Source organism: Periophthalmus magnuspinnatus, chromosome 1 (genome assembly GCF_009829125.3).
Source record: "Periophthalmus magnuspinnatus isolate fPerMag1 chromosome 1, fPerMag1.2.pri, whole genome shotgun sequence".
Taxonomy (NCBI): Eukaryota; Metazoa; Chordata; class Actinopteri; order Gobiiformes; family Gobiidae; genus Periophthalmus; species Periophthalmus magnuspinnatus.
In genome coordinates, this window is record NC_047126.1 from 28,690,086 (window position 1) to 28,700,907 (window position 10,822).

Genomic DNA, 10,822 nt, shown 5'->3' on the forward strand with positions numbered 1-10,822 from the left:
ATAAGACATCAACATCATTTCAACAAAATAAAGATTTTTTTATTTTATTTTATTTTTTTTATTTTATTATTTTTATTATTTTTTTTGGTCAAATAATAATTCCTGTGTACATTAAAGAGGTTTCAGCTGTACAATATGGATGATGGTAGCTGTGATGCATTCTCTGGTGTGATGACATGATTTACAACCCGGAAAAAAATTTTAAACCTAAAAAAGGGAATTCAATTGTGAAACTTTTAGTAAAATCTAAAATATAAAGATCTTAACTGTGTTTTACTCAAAAGAGTGGTCTTTAGTGTTCCAATTAAGGTCACCTTTTTGGGACTTTCTGCGTAAATTAAATCAAATTTAAAGTCGCCTATCAAGCTACGAGACCAAGTAGGCCTCATAATCAGATTAATTTGACTTGAGCCTGAGTCTAGTGATGAAGACAATGAAGGCAGTGTTATTCTGCCACCTAGTGAAAGAATTCCGCAGGTGCATTTTATATTCTGATAAAGGCCTATTTTTTATTTGCTCAAGAAATAGACACATGTTGCAAAGTTATAGATATAATTTCCCAACTCTTAATGACTTGATCCAGGTTTATATATTGCTAATCACTAAAACAATAGGTATTACCAAAATGATTACTCTTCTCTTATAAGAGAAAAAAGGTGAAATTTAATAAATGAGTACTGCTGAAAACTACTTGAATAATTCTTCAAATTGTGTTTTTGTCAAAACAAATATCTTAATACTGATATATATGACATTATTTTCTTAATTAAGAAAAAGCAGATTGCATATTATACTATTTTATATGTTTTAATGTTAAATAAAGAGGTCTGTGTAATCCCTCAGTCAACCAGGTCTGATCCACAGCAAAAGACAAAAACAGACGCTTCTTCAATTCAGTTCAGAACTGAAGAAGTGTCTTGGATGAGCAGCCAAACGTCTTCACTCCTACAATGATTTGTCCAGTTGAAAGATTTAAATTTTGTCTTTTGTTATGTTAAATCAAGATGTAATACTCTGGAAAATGCCATTATTAAGAGAAAGTATGTATAAACATATCGTCAGTCTGTCCCAGGACAGCTGTGGTCCCAGGAGTAGATTACCACCACTAAGTGTGAAGTGAATGAATAATACACGGTAAATATTGCTTTGGATGTCATGAAAGGCGCTATATAAATCCAATAATTAATTGGGGGAGAGTTTGCATGTTCTCCCCGTGTCTGGGTGGGTTTCCTCTGGGCACTCTAGTTTCCCCCAAAACATACACCATAGGTCAAATTCTCCAGCTAAGTTAGTCCTGACCAAGACCAGCAACAAGATCAGGCAGACGGGTCCCTGAGCAGTGCACTGTGGTGCTCACTGCTCTGAAGAAGATGCCCCAGCAGCATTCAAGGATGGGCCAAATGCAAAGGACAAATTTCCCTATGGGGACAATAAAAAGTACCTTAACCTTAAGTGTGGGGGCAGTAACAACAATCCTCACAACACCTTTTACTACAATTTCTCTCTGCACTCTACTATAACGGGTGGAGCACAGTCGGGGAATGCTGCTCTCGGACTTATGAAGACTAATGTCAAACGGGACACTAACTTCACTGTGGTCAGAACCACAGTGAAGTTAGTGCTGAAAAGCTGAACATCTGTTGTTTATTTTGGACATATTTTGACCTAACGAGCTGCTTTTACAATATATTTGTTCTGGGAAAAAATATTGACAGACTAAGAAATTGGGTGCAAGGCTTTTAAGAAAATCTCTTAGATCACAACAAGCAAATGAGCTTGTGGAGCTGAGGCACAGCACATTCAGTGTCTCTTGGACCATGGTAGTCTTGGTTTATTCTGGACATGAACCCAGCACCACACAGTTCCTCACACTCAGCAGGACACCTCCACAGTGAATGTTCTGGACACGGCACGGTCCAGGGCCGTGAGCACAGGACAGGCATTGTGGTTAGCTCTGTATCAGGGACTAGGTCTGCTCATGTTCTGCTGTGCTGTCAGTCTGTCACATCAGGACAGGATGCTGATGATGTACACGCTGAGTAAAACCCATCTGTGGAGCTGAGTGCATTGTTCATGTTGAGTAGGCAACTCGATCTGCAGCCAGTAACCCCGACATAAGCTCTGAAGTGAATTATCACGGAGAACATCACTACAGCTGTGGGGTCCCATCTGGATCCCCTCCTGTTTGCATACTGGGCTTAGACAGGTGTGGAAGATGCAAAAATCCTCCTAATCAACACTATCCACAAGCACAACACACCAGGCTCTGTGCACAGACTTCTGTTTGCAGATTTTTTTCATTTAGATTCAGCGCAATGCTGCAGCAACACTTGCTGGCAAAAAAAACTGATCAAACATTTTCAGTTGTTGTACAGTTTCAAATTTCTATGGCTCTGAGACCTTTTATGTGAGAGGGCTGTGAGACGCCACAGAGAGTGTCTGTAAACAAGATGCTGTTTGACAACTGGAGCACTTCAACAGGATTACTGCAGGGCTGTGTCCTGTCTCCCTTATTATTCATCCTGGACACTCAACGATCCTGGACCAATGAATCCTGCTGTCTCATGGTGAAGTTTGCAGACGATACTGTATTTGTGTCCATAGCCCCAACACACCAGCACAGCTCAAGTCTCACTAAGTTTGTTGAATGCTTAAGCTCAATGTAAAAATGGAAATGATAATTACTTTCTGAAACGTGCAAAGAGAAAGTCCGGTGATTAAAAAAATGTACTTTAATCACCGGACCGCCTAACTCTTCCTTCCTTAAATTGTCTGTCAAGTTATTTAATTGATTGAACTGCACACAGTGTACTTGTAGTTGTTAAGTTGGAAAAACTTAACAACTAACACACAAACATGTCAGTTGAGATGAGATAACATGGATCACTCAAAATAGAACATAGAGTGAGAGGTTCGGGGCCCTTGCACTTTTTTCTTCATAAAAGGGAATCGACCGATCGACCTCATGGACATGTAAAACCTGAAGAGAAAGCTGTAACCCACTTATTTTTAGTCAAATAACCATTCTGAGAAGAATCTGGACCAGTTTGTACTCCAAACCCACAAATAAAAAGTAAACCTAAAATTCACCAAAATGTAAGAAATCAGCATTAGTCTAATTGGAAGTCCCTAAATGATTTTTTGTGAGATATGCTTCAGCTTTGACATGGGAATAGTCAAAACCCAACCAATAATCAATCTAATGAATGGGGTCTCCAGCCTGTAGCTCATGAGCTACCAGCAGCTCTCCACCCTGTTCCACGTAGCTCCACAAAAGATTTAGGAATTATACAAGTGTGTGAGTGATTTAAATTTAATTCATCATACTTCTGTTATCACAGCAAATGTCTCATTTTGGGCATTGATATATAGATTTATGGTTTATGTTTATAGACAAATTGACCCCTTATAAAGGGGCTGGTACCTTTTTCGGCTCATGTGCTCTCTGCCTGTTTCTTTCTGTAGAAGTAGCTCACCTTGGGAAAAGGTTGGAGCTCCCTGATCTAATGTCTATCAGATGATCCCTCTAGACATGAGTTATACCTCTCCTTATATTTACTAAAACAATCAGGCAGTATTTGAGATGTGATGTTCCACTGTCTATTGCCTGTTCACACTTATAATGAGACTAAATCAGGATTCAGAAACAGATTCAGTTTGAATTGGTGTCCATTTTAGTCTGCAGGCGTTTTTAGGAAAATGATGTACAGTGTAAAATGTTTACTTCTTGTCATTTCAGTTTTTAATAAATGTTATTTTTCAAACTAAAAAACTCCACATAACAAATCAATACATTTAAATAGTACAAATGTCATTTTCTCGCTGGCTCTTTGACATTTGACCCCATGGTCTTTAGTGCACCAGTGTGCTCATTTTTGCCACAAACTATCAGTCATCATCTTTGTTTGAGGAGTGCTCTATTTTTTGCCCTGCAGATCAGTGTGGGGGTCTGAGCCAGGAAGAGGTGATGTCATGATGGCTATCGCTTACAATGGTGAGGCCAGCTGCTGATGTCCACAGCCCTCTCTCCTGAGGTATGAGCTCACAGAGGCACATCTGCTCTGGCCCTGCTCTGGAGAGCAGGATGCTCCTTTGATCTGATGACAGACATTACACCCCCATACGCAGCATCTCAATTGTAATTAGAGCCCTGCCTTTACAAAATGTTCACAAACAAGTGTACCTTCCTGTGTTTTTAAAAATAAAAAGAGGACATTTCAGCCCATAGTTTTGATAAATCTTATTTTTAGTAAATGTATTTTGGGAAATTGAAAGCTGAAATGATATGTTTTGTGCAAGTGCAGTTTACTAACTTAACTAAACAGACTAAGAAAGGGTCTCTGAAGTATTTCTGGATTAAATATAGATAATAACAGATAATGTTATGAAAAAATAATGAACCTATTTAGGTCTAATTGCTCTTGCTTTATCAGTTAAAAGTCTCATTTTAACACTTGTTAAAATGTTTCTCAAGTATTCTCTAAAATGTTTGTGTGAATAAAAGTTTTACTGCCGTGTTTTGTACAGAGAACATTGTAATTCCAAATGCAAATTGCATTTTCAGAATTTCTATATCTGCAAATTATCACTTCCTGCAAGACCCACTTCTGATATTTAAGAAAAAATTCTCAATTTAAACTCCCTTAAAGATGTTGTCTCGCAAATTCAAAAAGATATCTCTGCGTTTATACAGATTGATATCACTCTGTCCTCTGCTGCGTCTCAAGCCCGGCCAAATATGATCGTGCAATGTGATTTGATTTTTTCAGTGACACATATGAAACGAAGGAGCTCATTGGTCATCCATGATTTACAAATAAAATCGAATTGATCTCAACTCAGATTTTTGTGCTTTGCTCATTGATTCTGCAGAAATACATCACGTTTTTCAGCTCCCTGTGATATTTTGTTTCTTTATTTTTTCAGATATGGACCATGCGTGCCCCTGATTGGCTAATGCACCTGTCAATCACACCCATTTGAAAACAGGGAGATTCAAAGGTGACTCATATCTTAAAGTACTGAAGAAGTGTGTACTCTGTATCTCAGGCAGTTAACTGACGGTGTCCTTTATTCCCATAAATCCAAAAAACTCCCTTTTTAATTTTTGCTATGAGTGGTCAAAACTTTAAACATAAATCTCTCTTATATGTAGCGTTTTGAGGACTCATTCAAAACATATGTTGTTTTCAATTGTTAGTTGCTATGGTAACAGTCCTAATTTTTCATCATTCTGAAACCCAAAGCCTATTCCAACAGAATTTCTTCCCACTTCTGGCCATCTTTATATATTTTTCTTATATACACACTTATAGTATAGTGGTCATGCCGTGTTCAGATGTTGCTTTGAAAAGTCTAAGTGGCAGGTAACAACAAGCCTCTGCTCAGCAACCGACCTCAGAAGCATCTTCAAAGCTATAGAGTGTCATGAAATTCATTAATCAAAAAAGACCCCCCCCCCCCCCCCCCCCCCACTCAGCAGCACATCTTTCACATGGACTCAGCTAAAATTGACTTGTACACATATATAGATGTACAAGAAGAGATCATACGCTGAAACATGCCACGTATCTTTGTCGTAATAAGTAAAGTAAGTGATGATCTGCGGATTGTTGCTGACATTTAGGATGTCATTACAAAATATCATAGTTAGCACTGGTCTTTGATAATTTCCCTTTAATCAATCTGCATGGACACAACGTAGTCAACAAAAAACTACTAAAAATCAACGAAAAAATCTATTTCATAAAGGCAAAGATACAGTTTTACCCTAAATGGTCCAGTCCTTCTGTAGATAGGTTCCTGGATACTACACTGTGCGGTCGAATGCTCCTCATGGCATTTAAGGATGGGTCAAATTAAAACTACAAGGACAATAAAATGTGCATTAGCATAGACCAGTTCAACCTTTGTCAGAAGACGGGCCCCAAACGTCACAGTCACTTTAAGCATCTCAAATTACTGTCACATAAAAATAGAAAGACCCAATTTAGCTCAAAATACAAATAATTCCATCACAATCCTGTTCCACATTAGCTTTAAATCTCACAACAGCAACTCCAAATGTCAATCAAACGCTGATTAAAGCACTGTGTATCAGATGATGCAGGAGCACAGCTGAAGTTACAGGTGCACCTCCATGTGTTCCAAACAGACAGGCCGTGGGGCAGTTGGTTGAAGTTCAGACCAACACCTTTGTGTGAAATGGGGCTTTGACAGACAGCTGCGCTTTTAGGGTTAACTGTGTCTAACAAGTGACCATGACAGCTGCTTCACCCCCAAAGACCCACACAGAGGCTTAGGGGCAGACCACCCTTCACACTGAAGTCACTGCGGGTGGGGGAAGTGGACACAACACCGAGGAGGGTCGTTTTACACTACGACTCAAATCAGAAATTCAAAATACTACGTTATTTGTTGAGTCCGGCGGTTTCTGATCATAAGGCTCTGTGGATTTATATAGATATTCATATATGTTGCAACAGATATTGGCATTAAAGAGGAGGTATTTTACTTCACCGTGTATGTATGTTTCACTTGTTTTTGACGCATCCCGCTTCTGAAACTACTGCACATCTTATCAAGTTTGTGAAGTTGCTGTGTACTTTTGTGTTACACTTTTGTATATTTACTGTATATTAATTGTCATGTGGCAGCATGGAAGACGTGTGTTTGTGGGCGGAGCCTTGCACAGAATCTTACAGCTAAGGAGCGTAAGGAGGGTTCCAACAGGGAGAGATCGCTAAATTACAGAAACATGCATGAGTGACATCAATTTAGCGCAATACTCCATGTGAAAAATCAACAAAATCTGGTTTTCCACAGGAGTTAAAAAGTAGTTTTGTTTTGTTTTTGCTGATAAAATGATGTTCAGATCAATGAGCCAATAGGGACACTCCTGTGGAACGTAATGGATTTGAAATGACACATGAACAGTGTATGTATGTATTTGTAGGTTGTTCAGTACTAGACACACTTTTGGTCAATACTACAAGATTAAAGGTGCACTATGTCACTTTTCTGGTGGAGAATCTACCACCTAACCCAGCCAGCACCATAAATTCTCACGATATTAGTTCACAAACGCATGAAAATCCATCAGACTTGCATTGCGGTTTAGGTTGAAGTATCCATCATGTGCGCTATGCATATCAATCCAGCATTAGCCAGGTTATCCGCCACCTGTCTCCATGTTGTTGCTTTACCTGGAATGTTCCACAGCATGGCATTAAAAGAATTTTCAGCGCGGAGACAAACGCAAGGCCAAGTTACAGATAAGATTTGCGAAGAGGCGAAGCGGCATGGTAAGAATGCATGCATGTTTTTCGATTTTTTTACAACATAAACACCTGTAATTGACTAATGCAATGCTGTGGAACATTCTAGGTAACGTAATAACATCACGAGAAGATGAGCAGGTGGTCGAAAAGTTACATAGTGCATCTTTAAATGGCAAAACTGGAGCATACACTGCAAAGATGACAAAGTAACAGACTAATGTCTCAGTGCCTCTAATGGAAACTGCTGTAAAATTTGAGAAAATATATTATATAACTTGGCTACTGCTACCATTGTTAAACCACAAAATATAAATATAACCAAGCCAACAGTGCAATCTGCCGGGGTGTAAGTCAGCGCGCCCTGAGGTGTAACCTGATTGGTGCATCCTCTGTCTCTGTGCAGTAAAGGTAGATAAGGTAAACCAAAACCCCCCAGAGACAGCATTCAAATATTACCACCCCGGACATTATTTCTAGAAGGACTTGCGCCAAAAAGCCACCCGTTTGAAATCTGACCCAGCCAGATGCAGTACCGTTCGTGCCTGCCAAGTCCTCTGCGATATCCAAATGAATCGCATGTGCAAAAGGGGTAACGGGCAAACATGTGTGTCCATCACTGTTCAGCATTTCAACCATGTGTTAAGGCCACGGAGCTAATGTTGTAATCAATCCTAACCCATGAGTGCACTCTTCCTCTTTGTGGCTAGCGACAGGCAGCGACCCAAGCTTTCGAAATGGCTCCCTGTGAACCCTGACCTAATACAACCTACAACTTAGTGGCTCAAATGTTAATGTTCCATCTCTGTGTTTTAAAGGCTGGAAACATTGCCATAAAGCCACACAGACCTGCAACTATCCATCCTTCCTAACCTGCGTTTCTCCTTTAACATGGTCGTGATGGTGCAGCTTGATTGTACAGAAGACTGATTTGTGGAAAAAAGTGTGTTTGTTTTAAGGGACTGTATTACGTTACTCTCTGCTCAAAATTATAATGTTGTTTCCTCATCAAAAACATACCTGGAGCGTGTCTTTTGTTTCATTCACACATAAATCCTGCATGTTTAGGCACATTTTAGTTCTTCTCTCAAACTCTCTGTTCCACCTTGTGATGTCACGTGTTTTTAAACTCCATTCACCTTCACGGGAATAACTTCAAAACTACCGCTTTATGACATCACAAGGTGGAGCAGAGCATTTTGAGTTTTGGAGATGTAGACAGACTAATAAAACAGGATTACTCAAACTTGTGTGAATGAAACAAAACACAACTCTGGGTATGTTTTTGGTGCGGTAAAAGCATTATAACATGACTTAAAGCTCACAAGAGTCCATTTTGTGCAATATGAGACCTTTAAACACAGAGATGCACTTAAGAGGTTCATGAATCATGATGTCGATTTGATAAAAAATGTCACAGGAATGAGACAGTTCAATTTTTGCCACAACATCGCCCAGTTCTACTTGAAGGTTTATTTATTTATTTTTTTACAAATGCATTCACACTTGTCTTGGTTTGTCCTTTTTGCGCCTGATGCAGAGATTTGGCTGGATTCTAGTCCTGTTTTAATCTTTGTGGAGTGAGTGTGTGTGTGTGTATGTAAATTAATTAATAATGCATCTTTTGGTTGTCAAATATTAGACATTAAAGAAACACATCTAACTCTTTGTTTACTAAATATATTCACTGTACAATCAAGGTTGTAATGGATCTGATAATAAGAATAACAAAGGAGTCAGTCAGTAAACCTTAACAAACTCAAACAAGGCTCTAAGATACGATTTAATATAAGATTCAGTTTTCTGCTTTGTGGTCTGTCGAAGCCAAACTGCATCAAAACCAAACGTACCTCAGTCCAAACCTCCTGACCTTAAACGGATCACTTCACTCTCTAAAACAGCAGTTAGGTTTTTGTTATGCCTTTTTCCCATGAAGCTTGTGGAATTTTTACAACTGCATTTTGAAAACAGACCAAGCTGTGCAGAACGTCTACAATCTCTAGCGCCCCCTAGGGATCCTGAACACCAGGTTAGGGATCTCTACTGCAGAAAAGCTCCACCTGCTGTGACACCTCTGTCCATTGGCTCTGACTCAACAAAGCAACACAGACAATTTGAGATAAAGAAATAGAAGATAAAGAAGATAAAAGTAGTCTGATGTTTATGTAATGACTGTATTTGTATATAGATGCATATAAAATGATACTTCTTTGTGCTTCAGGGATGTCATGAGCTTCAGACAAAGGCAAAACAAGAGATATTTAGTGCTTAAACTGAAGCTATACAGCAGGTCAGCTGCAGGTCTCAATCTTATAACAAGTGGAGTCTTTCTGCGTTGGGTTTGTTCCATCTTAGTCCTTTAGTTAACCAAGATACTGAGTGGAGAAGAATCCTGCAGACACTGAAGATGGGTCAAATGCAAAACACCCTAAGGGGATAATAAAGTCCACAAACACTATGAATGTCCCTCATTAACTCATTTTAACAGACTGGGTTTAAAACAGTAGTCCCCAGATAAACTCCACAGCCCCTTTTCCTCCCTGACAGGGAAATCCTTGCGTGCAACCTGCTGAATGAATAGCTGTCTGTTTTGAAAGCTCTCGTCTGAACAGCTTTGGAGAGCCATCTTTCTGTTGCCACTCATCATCATCTTCATCGTAATCAGCGCCCTTCCATCCACCTCTTCATAACGGCATCCCCCCCCCAGCTCCCTCCGTCCCTCCCCACGCTGTTTTCCCAGATTTATTCACGTGCGGCTCGCTCAGACATGCTGTCGCCAACCCCGTGACGTCACCTGCACCAGGAGCCCTCCTCCGTCAGCGCTGTTTCCTTCCGCGATGTCTTCTGAAGAATCTAGTCCCCCACTGAATACTACAGCACTGAACTTGACTAAGATGAACTAATAACATGAAATAATGAGATAAACTAATGACATGAACTCGTGGAAACTGTAGACACTTTGTTCACGTTTAAAATAACTGAAATTATTATCACAGCACACACACTGTAATTGGATTCAGCTCATTAATGTGACACAACCTCACGTGGGAGCACAAAAAAGACAAAATGCTGTTGAATTAATCACACTTTTCCATGTGTTTCGTTGCTATTTTCATGCAAATGTTGTTTGGCATGCGACATGTTTTTTGAGACTGTTAAATGTCACACTGGAGGACTCTGGGAGAATGGCTGTGTAATGTTGATCCTATGGAGGCATGTGTGAGCACGCTTTGAGCTTGTCCTGCTCTTCAGACACTTTTGTTCTCTTGACACCATAAATTGTTTTTATCATCTCACCATCAAAGCAGAAAAGGAACTTAGAGCACCAGGCAGTTCACAAGTTCACAGGGCTATCAGATAAGCCGCAGACAAAATCAGTTAAGACCTTGTTTGGATAAACTTGTGATTTAAAAGTGTGGTGAAGCACTAGGGCCGTGGGCACAGTTGTACACAGTATGTCAACATTGGAGTTTAAAATAAATTTGAATCAAGAATTACACAATAGTCAAGTTGCACCTTGCCAAGATCTGCTACAGGTGAGACCA